This window comes from Apodemus sylvaticus, chromosome 5, assembly GCF_947179515.1.
Source record: "Apodemus sylvaticus chromosome 5, mApoSyl1.1, whole genome shotgun sequence".
NCBI lineage: Eukaryota > Metazoa > Chordata > Mammalia > Rodentia > Muridae > Apodemus > Apodemus sylvaticus.
In genome coordinates this window covers 15,028,479-15,047,203 of record NC_067476.1, presented here as the reverse complement: position 1 = coordinate 15,047,203, position 18,725 = coordinate 15,028,479, and positions in this window count along the sequence as shown.

The following is an 18,725-nucleotide window of genomic DNA, read 5'->3' as shown; positions in this document are numbered from 1 at the left end:
GTGTTATAACCCAGATGTTTTTCCTGATAGACAGGGGGGAGGGGGAGGCTGAACTCCAGCTCCAAAGCCAGGAAGTTGGAGGTCTGAATGTCAGTTCCAACCTTGGGTGTGTTCCTTAACCTCTTGGAGAGGTTGAGTTTGAGGACAAACCAAAGGGTGCAGGCTTATCTACCTCCTGGGCAGGTTAGAGCCCCGGTGTTTATAAAGCTCCTTGGTTCAAAGCACCATTCCCCCCAAGTCCCTTCACCCCGTCTAGTTCCTCTCATCCACTTGGCCATTTCCTTTACAGCTGGCTGGGTCACTGCACACGTTCTGATTGTGGCATTACATTACCACATAAGACTGTAAGTCATCTGAGCGTACTGGGCTTTGAGCTTCTCTCTGCAAAACTGTGAGAAAAGATTTGGACGAGTGTCTCCTTCAGTTCGTGTGGAGAGAGCGAGGCATTATGGGGCAGGGGCTTCTGTCTAAAGGATCTGAGGCCAGTTCAAGGGGAACCCCTGATGGTTGGCCGTACTGCTCACCCCACTGCCAGGGGCATTTGCAGTGAAGCTCATTCTTGGTCCACACAAGTTTCTAGCTAGCACCTCTGCCTTTCCAACTCTTGAATAAGCCCTTGAGGTTTTGAAAAGAGCTGAGGCAAAGTCTGTTAACGTCTTGGTGGCCAAGTAATTGGAAGCCAGCTGCAATACCTGAAGTTGGTCATGGTCATAGGTTGGCAGGTGTATGGTATACTGCCTGCCTGCCACATTTTTACCTCCTCAGTTCCCTCCCAGGGGAAGCTGGGTCTGTCAAATAACAACGCTAACCTAGAACTTGCTCTGTGCCAAGTGTTTCACACTTGTCCATTCCTTTGTGTTCAGAGCTGTTTGTAAGGAATATTGTTGGATGGAGAGAAGATGTATTGCTCTACCAAAAGACTCAAGTTTCCAGCATCCACTTCAGGCACTTCACAACCATCTGTAACACCTAGGGGACCCAATACCTCTCAACTCTGGGCACTCACACGAATGTGGCATTAGCATGATTTAAAATAAAGATTTTAAGGAAAAAAAAATGTCAACTAGCCCATCTCAGAGAGGAAAGAACAAATGCTTAGGGAGAGGTAGAGAGGGTCCCTCCCTGCTTGAGAAGTACATAAGGGTATAGAGGAAAGGCTTTCTGGTTCTGATGACCATACTTAGCTGTTAAAACTATTAGTAATTCATATCTTATATCTGGGATCCCACCCCCAGAGTCAATTCATTGGTATGTGGTGTTGACTGACAGGGTTTGAAGGCTCTCCTGATAAGAAAGTAAGGTGGAAGGCTCTGGCTGATTTTGTATATGAGGAAGCCAGTGAGCAGGTCGCGTTCTAACTGAGTGAGAAGTGGTTAAGCTGAGATTTGAACCCCGATACAGCAGGTAGAAAAGCCTGTCCCATAACGTAAGTCAGTGCAGGTGCACCATAGGGAACATTCTGGTTCAGTGGGTCTGTAGTGAGACTTCGTGAGATTTGTAACAAACTTTCAAGCAGACCACCGACTCCTTATTGAGTGACAAAGGGATGAACCACTTGTGGGATGCAAGAATCTGGCTGATGTAGCTCGCTTCAGGTGGTCTGTGGCATGCCAGCGACTCCCTGAATGCTAATCCGCCTCTGTAGAATCAGAGCAGTGCAGCCTGACTGTTAATGTCTTCAAATTCAATTGTAGGATGTTTTAACTTTTACCCAAGTTGGACGGCCGCTGTGTCTTCCACCCTCCCCACCTTGCTTTGAATTCCTTGAACAAAGGAACCAGCCTTGGCTTTCCTGTGTTCTTCTTGATAGGATCACGCGACACCACCGTAGCCCTCTAGGACAGAAGGGTCTAGGTAGTTAAAGATAATAATTTCTTACAACAAATGCGTGTCTCAGTGGCAGTAGGTAAAAGGTCACGGAACAATTTGAAAGCCATTAGTGTGAATGTCCCTGAGCAGGGCTTCAAATAACAGAAACTGGCTTGGCCTGAGGGTAGTAAGACTAATTCTTTGCATTCCCAAAGGAAACATATCTGCCCTTTCCCTGCCAAGCCCGTTCCTGTCTTCCCTATCGGAGTCCACACTTGTCTCCATCCTCCTAGTGTCAAAACACAAGGCGCATCTTTGGCTCCTTCCGCTCAGTCCTGTCCCGTTCATGGTCCAACACCAAGCCCTGTTGAGTTTCTCCTGTAGCACATCTTACATTGACTGCTTCCTCTCTTTCTCTCTGCCCTCGCCCTAGGCTGCTGTGTTTCCCTTGCCTGGCTTATTAAAAGTTTCCTAATTGTGATCTAGTCCATCTTCCAATTTGCTGTGTGTGCCTCTGCTGCTCAAAATCTTCACTGTTTCCCACATGCCTGCTAGGGAAAGCCCAAGCCCTGCTGGCATCCTGACACTCTGTCATCTGGCCCTAGCCTAGCTCATTTCCCCACATCTTAATCTTACAATGAACCCTGCACTCTATAGAAGGCCAATCCCAGACTGATTTCCACTTTTTTCCTCTCTTGTGCTGGGGGTTAAACCCAGGACTTCCTGCACGCTAGTTCAGCCCTCCTGCTAAGTTACAGTCCCAGTCCCAGTTTGACTTTTCATGTTTGAGGCATTATCTCAACTAACTTGTTCAGGCTGGCGTTGAACTTGGTGATCTTCCTGTCTCAGCTTCTTGGGTAACTGGGATCACAGGCCTGTGCTGATGCCTAGATGTGTTCTGACGTTTAAGTCTATCTGGCTGCTATCTTGCCAGGAAACCATCCTTCCTCCTCCTCTGCCTCTTGAACCTCTAGCCATCTCTCAAGGCAGACACTAGTGCTGTCTTCCCCAGGAAGCCTGTCTTCCCACATCCTGCCCCATTGTTCCTGTGACACACTGGATAGCATGATAGCTGAGGGCAGGGGCTCTGGAATTCCGTTGTTTGGGTTGGAACTGAGAGCTGTGTGACCCTAGGCAAGGCTCTTAGCATTACTGTACCTTAGTTTCTTCACGTGTAAATAAGGAGGGAGGGGCACAGAGATAGTATCTGGAGAGACCTTAAGTATTTGGTGAATTGCACACCAAAAGTAGCCTGCAGTGAACATGTGACACTAGTGTTACCTCACTGGGTACACATCAGGGATCTCCCCTTGTCCCAAACTACAAGGGCTAAATGTCTGCCCTGATCGACCGACATCTAGGAAACGACTAACTGACCACCACATTTATCTTTCCAAAGCCCAGCTCCCTCTAAATGACAAATTCCTTTCATGTAGAAATGCGCTTAACTTTTTCACATTAAATTGTTTAGTTATAGATAGCAAATCCTGGGTGAAAAGCTTTGAGTGTAATGAAGGTTGTGTTCTTAGGCTATGAAACAGGTTATGAAGAACTTTAAACTCATTCTTTTTTTTTTTTTTTTTTTTTTTAATCTTCCTGCCTCTGCCTCCCAAGTACTGGGATCAAAGGTGTGTGCCATCACTGCCTAGCGAGAATTTAATCTTCCTGCCTCTGCCTCCCAAGTACTGGGATCAAAGGTGTGTGCCATCACTGCCTAGCGAGAATTTAAACTCTTAAAACCAGATCCCAATGACGTACTTCTCCCAACAGGGCTCCGCCTCCTCATAACCTCTCCGAAATAGCACCACCAACTAGGCTTCAAATGCCCGAGCCTGTGGGAAATGAACATTTCTCATTCAAACCATCATACATCTGTAGTCCCAGTGTTAGGGGTTGGTGTGATGGTTTGTATATGCTTGGTCCAGGGAGTGGCAGGATAAAAGGTGTGGCCTGTGGGTGTGGGCTTTAAGACCCTCATTCTAGCTGCCTGGAAGTCATTATTCTGCTAGCATCCTTTGGATGAAGATGCGGAACTCTCAGCAACTCCTGCACCATGCCTGCCTGGATGCTGCCATGTTCCTGCCTTGATGATAATGGACTGAACCTCTGAGCCTGTAAGCCAGCCCCAATTAAATGTTGTCCTTCTAAGAGTTGCCTTGGTCATGGTGTCTCTTCACGGCAGTAAAACCCTAACTAACTAAGACAGTTGGAAACAGGAAATGTAATCACAGATGATCAAGGCCATCTTCAGATGCATAACAATCTCCAGGCCAGGCTAGGCTAGATGAGACATTCTCAGAAAAGTTATTGAGATTTGCAAACATGTGAAATTTGCTTCAAACACATGAAGTGAGAAATTTGGGAAGCAATGCTGGATTCCTGGTTCCTTCCAAGGGCCATGCTCTTGGTCTTTGGGCTCATCAGGTTTCAAGTCTGAGGTGCACATTAAAAGCACCTTTTACCCATCCATTCACCCCACCCCCACCCCACCCCAGCTGTAGTCTCTGCTGTTCCAAAACTTTCAGGGGTTCCTGAAAGCATCCCACATACCACGAGAGTCTGACCCCTTTCTAACCTCTCCTGGCTGTGTCTCTATCTTCTACAAAATACCCCCTTTTGGAATATTGATATTTTTATCTGCTGCATGAGATTCAGCTTTCCGCAGTCTAACTTATGACTTAGACATACATATTGTGATTAAATGATACCATGCTTGCTCATTTATATTCATAAACATGTGAATAGATTTTCCTCTCCGTTCAGTGGGAGGAAGGCAGTAGAGTCTCAGTAGAACTCTGGGAATACATTAATAATTTCACCAAACCACTGTTTTGCAGTTTGCTGGTTGCTGTGTAGTCATAGGCAACGAACAAGACAGACAGGGACCCTGCTTCTGTACTGGAGGTAACACAGAGGTAAACATGGAAACAGGGTGTTCTGAGGTTACGAGAACTGCTGAGAAGGATCTACCCAGGGACAGTGTGAGGATCTAGTGGGTAGCTTGGTGGTAGGGAGGGGTTGCTTGGGGAAATGCTATTTGAGAAAGAACTGGTGGAAAACCACCCGTCTGAGGGAAGCACAGTACCACAGTCCCGAGGCAGAAACAAAGTCCCTCTGACAGAAGCAAATGCCTAGGCAGCCTGTTGGCCTGTGCTTTTTATTCTGACAGAGACATGTCCTGCCGTGGATGTCTTCAGAGCCTGCTGGACAGACTCCAGATGCAGGGTGAGGCTGCTAGAGTGTCCCTGGAGTCAGAACTAGAAGTCGTCTGCCTCAGCCTCACCCCTGTACCTCAACATCCATCTGTGAATCCCAGCTCCTTCTGGGGAACCCTCTCTTCAAGAGTCTGCTCAAGCCATGGCCCCATGGCCAAGAAACTGGAGAAGGGTACTGGGGTTTAAAAGATTTAAGCAAGGTTGGGAGCCGGGATATGGGTAAGAGGAGGGGGAATGGAGAAGTTAACCAAAACTAAGGCTATATGAAGGAGTCGTCTGGCTAACTAAACTATCTACCTTCCTTCTTTCTGTTCAGGGACACTTTGCACATAGTGCCCTCCTGCTGAGGAGCCAGAAAGATATCTTGTTTCCTGCTGTCCTCTTGGCACTGCAGGGCTTAAGAAATATCTGTTGAATATATGTTCTACAATCCAACTTCCTCCATGAAGGGCAGCCTCCTGGATCATCAAGAAACGTGTGCCATTCTGTAGACTCCACACAGGGAAGGCCAGTGTTAGCTTAGTGACTGGCATCACTGAAGAAAAGAGGAAACTCACTTTTTTTTTTTTTTTTTTTTTTTGTCAAAGCCCAGAAATCCCCATGGCAGTCTCAGGAGAATGCCATCTGTGAACTGAAGGGAGGATATGTAAAAGGTCAAAGTAGGCTATGGTAATAAGAAATATAATTGCATGCCAGTGTTCCTTTAATTTGAGGACCGAATGCAAATGAAGCAGGCATGCCCTTTCTTCCAGCCTTATTTTAATCAGTTCTGTTGCTCTTGTGGGAAGAGTTGATGTTTAAAAGAAAATGATAATAGCATTCCTTTCTCTCACCATCCGGAATGGGGGCATTATAGGATATGACAGCTTGATTTAAAGACATTGTTTATCCAGTCGTCTGTTGGATGTGCAGCTTATGTTACTGTGGTGGCGTCCAAGGATCTGAGGTCCCAGGTGTGAACTCAAGTAGAAGAACTCACAGGAAAATTCTTCAGTGTCTGAGCTACTATATCAGAGTAACAGGCAAGGGGGCAAAGAGGATGCTCAGGCAGGGGAATTTTGCCCACTCCGTCTCTAATTCTGAACATGGTCCTAATAAGCTACTTTTCTGACTGAGTCTGCTCCGTTGCCTATAGAAGGAAGGATTGGTGGAAGGGAACATCTGGGCTCTTCTTCCACACCAAGAGTTACATGTCACAAGTGGTTCAAAACTGGAGAAGGGTACTGGGGTTTAAAAGGATTAAACAAGGTTGGGAGCCAGGGTATGGGTAAGAGGAGGGGAAAGGAGAAGTTAACCAAAACTAAGGATATATGAAGAAGTCGTACGGCTAATTAAAATATCTACCTTTTTAACAAATGAAGTCTGGGCAGAAGTGCTCACCATGGATACACAGTGCTTCCTCCAGAAGACATGGGTTATCAAATGAAAATCTCAGTGCCAAATGTAGGATTCCCCGTAAAAGTATTGGTTAGGAAGGACCCATCCCCCATATACGTCATCATCATCATCTTGATTGCCCACAAGAACTAGATGGTAATTAGACTGTTGAAGACACAACACACTCTGGTTGCAGCATGTTGAGAAATCAAGGAATTGACCTAGAAAGTGTCTTTCTGATGGTTAACTTTCATAATGCCAAAAGGTATGTTATGCAGGCTGCTGGTGGCAAAAAGTTGACTTACACAGTGATGGTATGCTTGCTTCCATACCGTCTTAGTTAGGGTTTTACTGCTGTGAACAGATACCATGACTAAGGCAACTCTTATAAACACAACATTTAGTTGGGTCTGGCTTATGGGTTCAGAGGTTCAGTCCATTATCATCAAGGTGGGAGCATGGCAGCGTCTAGGCAGGCATGGAGTTGAGAGTTCTACATCTTCATCTGAAGGCTGTTAGCAGAATACTGGCTTCCAGACAGCTAGGATGAAGGTCTTAAAGCCCATCCCCACAGTGGCACACCTACTCCAACAAGGCCACACCACTAAATAGTGCCACTCCCTGGGCCAAGCATATACAAATCATCGCACATACCAGCCATCCAGGCAAGATGTGCCTATGGGAGCAATAGTGGCACGACTGTTGCAGAGGTAACCAAGTGTTTTCTGCTTGTATTTGAACCGGCTCTACAGGAGAGAATTCAGGTCTCATGCTGTTAGCTTAGTCCAAGGGGGTCATAGGCTCTGGGGAGGGGAACCTATTGTCTTGCTAATCAGGCATGTTTGTCTGACTGACTTATTAGTGATGCTCTCAATCTTGGTTAGATTCTTGGGCCATTTATGCAATCACCGCAGAGATTGCATAAATGGCCCAAGTGCAGAGAATACGTGACCGTTGAGTGCTCGGTCCCACACGAGGTATGCCTTCCAACTTCTACAAGGTTCATGGAATACTGTGGAGAAGGAGGAAAGCCATGTAAGAGCTGCAGCACAGGGAGGGTGCTGTGAAATGCTGTCCTCTAGGCTGGCCACTGTACTCGTGGACCCACAGCAGCTACGGTTTCCTGCACAAGATCAAGACAATGGTTCTGGTTTAGAGGGGCAGGGGCTCCTGAGGATCTGCCCCTAGCTGGGGGAGGGGGTGACAGGGACATGAAGGTAGAAGGTGGAGGAACAGATATGTGTGGAAGTTTGCAGGTGTCCAAGAGGAGGGGAGGACATGGTACCGGTTTGGTTTGGTTTGGTTTTCTTTTTTGAGGTGGGGTTTCCCTGTGTAGCCACAGCTGTCCTGGAACTCACTCTGTAGACTAGACTGGCCTCGAACTCAGAAATTCACCTGCCTCTGCTTCCCAAGTGCTGGGATTAAAGGCATGCACCACCACCACCACCAGACTGGTGCCATTTTTAATTTGTTCAGCAAAAGCGTAAAGAACCTGATGGTCTTAGTTTGTATTTTATTGCTGCGTAGAGACACCGTGACAATAGAGAACTCTTATAAAGAACACATATAATTGGGGCTGGCTTGCAGTTTTAAAGGTTTAGTCCATTGTCATCATAGCAGGAAGCATGGTGACATATAGGCAGACATGGTACTGGAAAAGGAGCTGAGACTTCTACAGGCAGCAAAGAGACTGTATATCACACTGGGTGTAGCTTGAGCATATATATAAAACCTTAAAGCCCCACTTTATAGGGACACCTTCTTCCAACAAGGCAACACCTACTCCAACAAGGCCACTCCTCCTAACAGTGCCACCCGTTATGGCCAAGCATTCAAATGCATGAGTCTATAAGAGCCATACCTATTCAAACCACCACGCTGATAATATCACATATTGACCCAGATATGACAGTTATAAATAGATAGATTGATGCACGGTGTCCAGAATGTGAATCTATCAAAATAACAAAGCAGGCATATAATTGTGCACCTGTAAAGCGACACTATAGAAATGCTGATTGAGGTGTGTGGAGATGTGCTATAAGGATTGCAGTGAAATGGTGTTTACAGGAAATAGGGAGGGGAAGCAACTGAGGCCCCCCAGTGGCAAAACAACTGCCCTGTGGTGGTTCTGCCCAACGCACGCCTGTGCATCCAGAAAAGCTCTGGAGAGACTCTATTGATTTTGACACGGGAGATGTCTCTGGCATGTAGCTCTTGTCTGCATTAATTACATGGTGACGATCTGGACTGTTTGGCTCCCTGTCTTCGCTTGAGTTTCATCTGTCAGGGGCTGTGTATATTTTATCTCTGACTTCATGGGAGGCGGGGTGGGCAGGGGGCAAACAGAGAGGGATATGACTCACCCAAGGCCGTGCGACTCTTAAGTCTATTTAAAAAACACTGTCCAAATGGCAGTTCTTCTGGTGACTAATGAGATGGTTTTGTGTCTGCTGTGAGCCTTGAGGAAGATTTTTCGGAGGTTTTGCTGCCTCCTCTGCAGAACGGCATGACAATGGCGCTTTCCTTCTGGGTGGTTCTGTAAATTCAATACCATGAACATGGAACACCACCCGGTATCAAGCACACGTGTAACAAAAAATGCACCCTCGAGGAGGTGACAGGTGCACTCCACGACAGGGTGAAGAAACCACCTAGAAGAGCAGCAGAGGGGAGACTCTCCAGGGTACAAGACACAGGGCTCACAGAACACAGTGCTGCAGCCACAGGCTGCCTGAACCACGGGCCCCAGTGTTGTGCTCCCTGTGAGTCAGTGCTGGGCTAATTGGCGGACAATGGCCTTAATGAAAAGGCCATGTTTCTTGACAAAAGCACCCACCCAGCTCCCAAGCCTGGAGACAGCTTGAACCACTTGTGTAGCTCCCCTTCTTCTGGGGAGGATTCCAATCTGTTGTGGAACTGGGGGTGCAGACGCTGTCAAATGCTGGGTGTAGGCTCTGACTGCCTGGCAAGCTCCACATCAGGAGGCCTGGACTGGCCCTTGAGCAGCAGCGAGGGCCCAGAGAGGCCAATAGATTCCCATTGTTTAACAGGCAGGGTGACAGACAGGGACGACTTGGAGAGGGGGATTGTGGAGGTACTGTGGAAAACATAACAACAATGTTTTGGTGATGACTGTGATCGCTGCTATTTGCTGGGTATCTACCTTTTGGCCAGGCACTGAGCTGTGTGGTTTACACACATCGAGCCATGAGACTTACATGCATTGAGTCGTGTGGCTTACACACACCGAGCCCTGTCGCTTACCCACATTGTCTATTTATTTCTCTCAGGGACACCTACCATAGTGTTATTGCTACCGCCGTACTACCTGTATTTTATAGGTAGAAAAACTGAAGCTCAAACAAACTGCATCATTGTCCCGGGTTACATGCGATATCCTAAGTGCTGGATCTCACCTGTTCTGTTTTCATCTCTGTTGAGGCAATGGAACCAACACCCTGACAAAAACAATTTGGGGGAGAAAGGATCTATTTCAGCTTACGATTCCACACTACAGTGTAGCATTGCTGGGGTGGCATGGTGGCAGGGGCTTGCATGCCACCCACAGTCAAGGGCAGAGAGAAATGTACGCATGCGTGCTTGATCACTGTTCTCATCTCAGTTTCTCCACTCTCACATGGTTTAGGGGATGACACCATCCACAGTAGCCCACGTTGCCCATAGGCTAACCCAGTGTAGACAATCCTTATTAAGACTTTTCCCCCCAGGAGATTCTGGGTTGCTAACCATGAATTTTGTTTGGTCCTTACGCTACAAGTCTGATTCACTCTTAAAATACAGCACACATGGGTGAGCACATAGACATGATCAGCAGCCTTGGACAATGAGTTGACAATCTTATTATTTAGCGCTAACTGGAATTTTCTGGATGACTACACAAAGACAAACTTCCAGAACATCTGTTACCTGTGTCTAGGATGTGAGCTGCTCTTGCTATTCCTGTGTCTGTTCTCTGAAGGCCACACTAGTTCTGCTGGCTGAGAATGTGTCCCCTGATCTTCAGAGGGGAAGAAGAGGCCCAGAGCAGTAAGGCACCCCATTCACAGGAATGCAGCCTGGCCGGTGGCAGAGTGGGACATCAGACTGGGAGAGATAAGCGCAAAGGATGGCCCGGCCGGGTCTCAGGAGGTGGGGAGGGGTGGGGCAGAACCCAGGGCAGAGCTGCAGCCCCTTCCTGGCTTCCTGACAGCACTATTGTTTGAAGCCGGGTTCTTGGACATCCAGGAAATGGGCGACATCACTCCCAACAAAGGAAAGGAAACTGCCTGAATGTTTCAGCTCCACCTCACAAGCTGGCCCCGAGGCTGGAGATGGGACCCGGGCCAAGGCAGCTTGACCCTCCACTTGGCCAGGTCGTGCAGCCCCCACCCTGTGTCTGCACTGCACTCGAGTCTCCCTGCCAGCCAGTTCCAAACTCTTCCAGTCTTGACAACCAGACCTTCCTGCCCTAGAAGCATCCACAGAGCCCCATCATCTCCTTTTCCCTGAGAGCCGTGGCCCGGGGGGGTTCAAATCCAGCCTCTGTCTCTTACTAGCTATGTGACCTTGAGTAAAATCACTTTACCCCTTTGAATTTTTGTTTCCTTTCCCATGAAATACAGGCTGTAAAAGCTACTTGGCAGAGTTGTGGGGATTCAATGAGGCACGAGGAGCACAACAGCATGTCGTTTCTTTTTCCAGACCCGGGCAAGAACTGGCAGGAAAGTGGAGAACCAGATACCGAGGGGTCCTGATTCAGAAACCCAAGGGTCTGGGTGGAGAATGAAGATAGTGTTGTGTATAGAACAGATGTGAGGCAGGATTCATCACACCTTTGCAGAGGTCTGGGCCTGGCACTCGTCACACTTGCAGGTCCCCATTGCCCAGATCTACAGTCACTGAGGGCTTGGCTGGGCCAGGCTCCTCTAGACTAGAGCACCAGATATGGCCCAGTGATGGCGGGTGACGTCTTCCCTCAGGACAAGGCAGGCTTGGAGGTCTTCCCACTGACAGTTCTGGGATACAAGAGGGTCCCCCTCTCCACTCCCTTGATCTAACCTAAGACCAGAGATCCAGGAAATAGAAGGGAGGCTGGATCACTTGCTGGCTGGCAACACTTGTCTCTCATAGGCATGTTTTCATGATGGTAGCCGTGGTTTTTTCCTCTACCTCTCTGACTCTAAATTCTTATTCTAACAGTCCAATACTATAAACAAGGCAGGAAAACCGTGAAGCCCTATGAAGGCAAGAGTTTGTCCTATGTACCTTTCTTTCATTCCACAGAATATTAACTGAGAATGTGACACACAGAATGTCATTGTCTGAGACTCTACAAAGAACCAGTAAAGAAGCATCTCAGGGGTGAGAAGATGGCGGTGCAGAGAGAGGAAGGGATCATCTCTATGCAAGACCTCACAAGATGTGGGTGACTTATAGGGAACTAGAACTTCTGTCGCTACTTAAAAGTCCAGAGCAGTTCTCTCTCAAGTCCCAGCCCTGCCATGAGAAGTGAGGGAGGGGGGTTGTCAGGCAGGGAGGGAGGGGGAGAGCTAAGAGGCTTCCCATATCCCCGCACCCCACCCCCCAGCCTCCCCACCGTGGGGAATGAAATCTCCAGGAAGCCCAGCGGGTGTCCGGGTCCCAGCGCTGATTGCAGGAGATGGCACGAGGGCCCGACGGTTGCCATGGCGACTTCCTGAATCACAGAGCGGGTTCCCGCTGAGGCGCTCTGGAAAGTCAAACATACCTGGACAGCCCCTGAGGCCCACTAGGACTCTCCAAACGGGAAAGACTCGTGGAAACGTGGCTTGCCTGCTCGCAGAGTAGGCCCACGGGTTTATGAGCCACCGTGGCTGCAGCTGTACAGCTGGGGCGCAGTTTGGGGGACACACGAATCTGGGGGCAAAGCTCCCAGAACCACACAAGGAAGCCTTTAGGATGAGAACAGGCGAACGCAGGGGGGCGCTAGAGAACGGGCCAGGGACGTGACGAAGGGAGGGGTGCAAGCTGGGCAGAGCCTGGTTTTGCACGCTCTGCTAAAGAACTTGGCCCTGAACCGAGAGGTACTGGGGATCCAAGGAGGGCTTTGAACCAGGGAGGTAGCCTGGCTATACATGAGATCCCACCATCTGCCCACAAAGGATGAGTCAAAGGGAGGAGCCTGAGGCAGAGGGCCCAGTGTAAATGGCGTCTTCCAGCCTGGTTCAGCCTTGCTCCTTTCGTGTTTTCCCGTCTAACACAGGTCATTTGTTGCAGCGATTGTTCATGTCTGGCTATCTTCCCTTTTAGGATGTGAGCTCAAGAGATCAGAGTTGATGTCTTCTTTCACTGAGATACTTACTAAGCTCCGAGAAGACACCTGCTAGACGTTTCCTGGGGGAAGGAAGGGAATAGTAGAGGGAAGAGAAGAGATGCAGCGAAGTGTAACGCACAGAAAATGACTGGCTGGACTAAGGCGGAGGCCTCAGTCAGATGGGAGATGGGTTCCCGTGGCCTCCAAGGATTACTGAGCTGATGGTCTTGGACCCACTCAGAGGAGAGGTCAAGCATCCCCTGCAAGACAGAAGTAAAGGGCTGGAGAGAGCAACTGAGGCAGAGACCATGGTTATTTTATTCCTGGACCTGAGTGCACTGGGAGGGCCACAGACGATGACTTTCTGTGACCGTCTGGGAGCTTCCTTCTGCAGCAGAGATCTGTAGCATCTTCCAACCGAATACAGAACAGGCCTCCAGGGCAAGCGGTGTGTTCTAGGAAGAAATAGGAAGGGCTAAGGAAATAGTTTGTTGGTGGGGCATTAACGTGGTTTTCCCTGTAACCAGCCCTATTAAAAAAAGGAAGAGAATAAGGAATCAGATAATGCAAGGTTAGTAACATATTTCACATCATCCCACATGGCCACATGATCACAGGATCAGCAGGCTATCAGTGGAATCATCCTAGAGGTATTTCACCTCCCTCCTTTGTGGGCGGCACAAAATCGTATGTGTGCTGTGAAGCACATCTTAGTTTACCACTAGTCACAGGCCGGGCGCTGGTAGCCACATGATCAGCAGCTCTGAATCAGACAGTGCAGGCTAGACTCTGGAGCCCACCCACCAGCGATGAGGCTCTGGGTCAGGATGAGCCTTCTGAGGGGCCCTGGGAACACCAGCCTGTCTGGGGATAGGGAGATGGAGAGGACACAGGTCCTAGGCTCTCAGCTGTGCTCTGTGCCTTTTTTTGGTTCAGTCCTCATCTGTCTGCTTGTGTGATAGATTTCTATCGAACCTTGCTATCTATGTATGAGGTGCTGAGCTAGCTTCTACAGCTCTAATAATGAACACTGGGTTTGTTTGTTATGTGTGCATGTGTGTGTGTATGTGTGTGTGTGTGTAGTGTTGTACACAGGTCTGCATATGTGGGTGCTATCAGATTCTCTGCTGCTCTCTGCCTCATTATTGTCTCTATTAATTTAGTTTTGACAGCTTCATACATGTGCACGATTGCATTCTGGTTACTCTCTCCCACTCGCTCTCCTGTATCTCTGCTCCTCCACCCCACCTTCCTCCTGTCTGTTTCTAAGGTTCATAACTTTTGGCTTTGATTTGTGACTCGTTTAGATTAAGCAGGGCCACCTGTGTGGCCCTGGGATTGAGACCCTCTACTGGTGGGATCACTAGTGGGCACATGGCTGAAAGCAGTGGCTGCCTCACCCCCTGAATCCACCAGTAGGGAACAGTTTAGCAGCGAGGGTGCTAAACTCCTCCCCCATCCTTGCCTGACTATTGATGGACCCAGTGCAGTCCAAGGTTGAAATGTTATGACTACAATGGCTGTGCGTGGCTCTGGAGATGGCCGCTTGTGCCCTTTCTCCCTATCTGCCGGCTCCTGGCTTCTGCCCCCTCTTCTGCAAAGTTCCCAGCGCCCTGGAAGGGGTGGTGTGAAAGTCTTCTTCAGAGCTGAGCACTCGGCTACCTCATTTTATGAAACTGGGCCTCTTCCTGAATCTAGAGCTAGACTTAACTGTGGAGCAAGCCCCAAGGAATCCTCCTGTCTCCACACACCACGAGGCTGGGTTACAGTTGGGTACTGGAGTCAGAACTCAGTCTTAAGAGTGGTGCAGAGGCAGATGCCCAGAGGGTGAATGGCTTTTGGAGCCGAGGCGGTCACACAGCTTTGTATTGACCCACGTTACACGAGTGACCAAAGAGTAAGTAAAGCTTTCAACAGGGAGAAGGCTGGACCCTGACGGGACTTCCAGACGGATGTCTCCAAGCACCTGTGTGCTCTCATAGCTCTGAAGTCTGGACTAGGGACTAGGGTCTCTCCAGCCTGAAAACCTATCCCTCAACGAGGTAGCAGTGGGCAGAGAGCCAGGCCAGGGGAATCACTGCTCTCCGTATGAAGCCACGTGTTCAAGTCCTGATTCCTTTTCTTCCTAACCTTGGGAAAGATGGCTTGATATTCTAGGCTTCAAACTTAGTAGGCTTCAAGCTAGCCTGCTAACCAGATGGGGGCACAAGATGGCCACAAAAGCACGTGGTGCATTAGGAAGGGTGGGTGGAAGAAGGCTTTGGGAAAAGAGCCATCTTCTAGGAAGTACAAACAATAAGTTTTACCCAGAGACCTTGACTCCTGGCTTGGTTGCCTCCGGCAGGTGGGTGGGATGGGGGAGGGGCTGGCATGGCTACCTCAGGAGTGCAACACAGGACACGCGCGTGGGGTCTCTGGTTCAGGGGTGTCTTTCTTTCGATTTCCTTTCGTCTTATCGTGCCAAGTGGATTAAATAGCTTTCTTCACGCACGGAGAGACTTGACACACTCCAACAGGAAAGGAGCCTTGTAGCTTTTAACCTCGGGCTTCCCGTCCAGGACCCTCAGTTCCGATTCTACCCAGCACGTGAAGGTGACAATCTGTCCCAGAAGTCTCGGGTTGGGGTCAGTGTGCATCAGTGCATCCGGGGACACTGGCCGGGGCACAGAGGCTGCGGGCCAGGCACGGCCAGATTCACAGGTTGAAGACTGTTCCTCTGGCCTTCCGGACTCCGCACCTCCTACTGCAGCTCCTTCCCTGGGACACCTCCCTTCCTGGCCCGGTGCTGGGGGTGACCATCGGGTGGAGTGGCATCCGGGCTAGAACTGTGAAGAGAGTGTCTGGGCAGAGACTGATGGCCTGTCATTTGGCTGCCAGCACATCCTCAAATTCTTTGTCTCTTCAAGTGGAGACTGTTGGGGGTGGGGACTGAGACAAAGCAGGAGAAATAGGAGGTAGAGGAGGCAGTATATGGGGTACTCACCCCCATAGTCGTCTGCCCTATATGTACGTGTAGGTAGGTGCGTATGCGTGTGTGTGTGTGTGTGTGTGTGTGTGTGCGCGCGCGTGTGTGTGCATGTGTGTGTGCATGTGTGTGTGCCTGTGCGCGCGCGGCGCGTGCGTGCATGGGAGAGTCAAGCCCTGTAGCCCCCAGCTTTGAGGACAGACAGAAAGACTTATATGACTTCAAACCCTGCCTGTGTGTCTCACTAGCAGGAGCACCTCCAAACAGCACCTCTTCCTGGTTTCCTGTCCCAGGCCTCTGTGTCTGCATCCAGGCAATGGGCCTGCAGCTCTGACACATGATCCATGTAAAACCGCTGACAGGACCATTTGTCCCTGGCATTCCAGAGAGACCTGGGCCTCTCTCAATAGAAGGAGCAGAATGGGCTAAATCACCCTCTGAGGGAAGAAGTAAAAGGCTGGGAAAAGGAGCGAGCGCTCCAACGAACCTGCCAAGGGGACAAAGCCAGGCTGACAGCTCTGAGAAGGGGAGACAAGGAACTAAGGACAACGGAGCGATAGTGTGTCTGGAGAGCGACAGCCTGCCTCCACACACGGTTCCCGTTGGACCTCGGGGACTTCAAAGGTTTCCCTCTCTCTGGCGCTCCCACAGCCTGGGTTCCCATCACAGCCACAGCTCAGCAGCTACAGCCACTACCACAGCCTTTCCACAAGCGTGTCTGCACCTGGGCTTATGTGGACAGACCTAGTCCCGTGCACACGAACACAGCCACTCACGGGCACAGAGCCCCACGCCAACTTGTAGAATTAACGGGTGCGTTAGGGCAGACCGAACTGCCAGCGAGCACAGGGCCCCCAGAAGCAAGCATGCCCCTTTGTGGGGGAGTCCAGGTCCCGGGTCAGCTCTGGCAGAATCCCTGGGGTTGTCGGAGTCATACAGTATCCCAGAAGGCTGCCTTGAGTGGTGTGAAGGGCCCTCTGCAGGTCTCTGGCGCCCTTTTTAATAACAAACAAACAAACAAACAACCGGCAGCATTCCCTAACTCCCAGAGCTTCAGCGACAAATGCTGTAGCCATTTTTATTCTCTCCGAAGCTGCTCACTAGTCCAGCGGGCTAATAAGGGTAAACTGAGGCTTGGAAGAAGGAGCACGGATGCCCTTCGGACGAGGCTGGGAGTCAGAGGCAGATTCAAAGGAGTATTTATGGGTTTGCCAAATGCGTGCTGTCAGGGGACCTCGCAGCGAGACCCCTTCCCCCTCCATCCCAGCACCCAAGGGCTCCCGGGCACAAAGCCACTTGGCGGCGCTCGAGGGGGCGCGCGTAGGAGCGCGCGCGACGGCCCGCGCCTTCGGCCAAGATGTTCCCTCTCGGCATGATTGACAGGCTCGAGTGCCGAGAAACAAAATTGTTTATGCGCTAATGAATAAGGCCCTGATTGCAAGATCCTGTTTGGAAAATTATAGTGCGGCGGCGGCGGCGGCGGCCGCGGCGGCCCAATTACAGCCCGCGCTGCATATTCATTTCGTCTCTCCTTTGCATGGAGATGAACGGGCGGCCCCGAGCCCTGCAAAGGCAACGCCAAATTTAGTCCCAGGTTCCGCACTCCTCCGCGCCATTGTCTCCCCGGACCACCTGCCTCCTGCCGGCCTGATTGCCCGCGAGGGCGCGGAGAGGGAGGCCAAGAAAGTTCTCCCTGCCCCCTCCTCGGGCCACCACCCACCTCCTGTCCTGCTCCCTGCCCTTTCCCTGTCCCCACTCTCCCGGGGTCTCTCCATCGTCCTTTCCTCTTTCCTTTCTGTGTGGACCACAGGCTTCTGACTCTTTCCAGCACTCCATGTGTGTCTCCCCAGGTATAGAACGTGAACCCGGGCTGGGACATAGCCCAGAGGTAGAGCACACTCTTCGCATGCACTAGACCCCGGGGGCTGCCTCTAGCACCAAAAGAATGAATCAATAGAATGTGTGGCACACGCGAAGGAATGCCAGTCATGTGTCCTCCCTGTTCCAGCTGCAGACATTCCCTGGGTTCATGGATTTCTGGGCCTTAGGAGAGAGCGGGAGAAGGGGGCAGGAAGGGGGATGGCTGTTTCACTACCCTCCCCCACGAGGCACATCCCAAGACTTCGAAGGTCCCTCTCTGCCTGGCGCCTCCCGGTACTTCGCAGCGCAGCTAACCCACCCTTCTCTTCCCCAGGCAGGAGACAGTTCCCTCCCAGGAGCTCTCTGTTTCCAAGCATATCCCGATATAGCTACTAGCATCGTACACTCATGTCTTTTCTTTAGCTCTGACCTGAGAGGCTCCCAGCGCTGGCTGAGTCACCCACCAGGAGACCTGGTGTAGGGCTCAGGACAGGGAAAACCAACAAATCCTCTGCCGTGTGGTCGGTCACACGCTCAGCCATCAGCTGCATGCTTGGGGCTTGGTGGGCTGGAACGAGTGTGAGACCGGAAGAAAATGCCTCGACCCCCGAGCCTATAAGGGTCTCATCAACCAGGTCAACCTGGCCTCTAGGCAGTAACAAGAATGGCCTTCTTAAGGCCATTGCTCTGATTGACAGGTGCCTGAGGCCTAGTGAGACCCGGTCAGCTGTGTCCAACTTTTCTTTTGAAGATAGTCTTTTGTCCAGGCTGGCACAAACTCTTTATGTAGCTGAGGATGGCCTTAAACTTTAGATCCTCCTATCAAGAGCTGGAGTTAGAGACAGGTCCCATCATAGCGGGTGAGCACTCTATCAACTACAATCTTGGGCTCTGGCCCCTTAATATCATTTTTGTTTATTCGTGAGTTTATGCTCAGCACGTGCGTGCAGCTGCTCTGGGAGGCCAGTGGACACCCGCTCCCTTGGAACTGGAGTCACCGGCAGCCTTTGAGCCATCTGGTGGGTGTCTCAAAGGACCCGGGTCCTTCGAGAAAGCAAGGACCATTTCTAACTGCTAAGCCATCTCTCCAGCTGTCTTATTGACGTTGCCATATAACACTGCCATCAACAAAGTTCATGCACAAAAATCATAGAACTGAGTCACAGAATAAAATAACCATAGCAACTACCTCTCCCAAAAACCC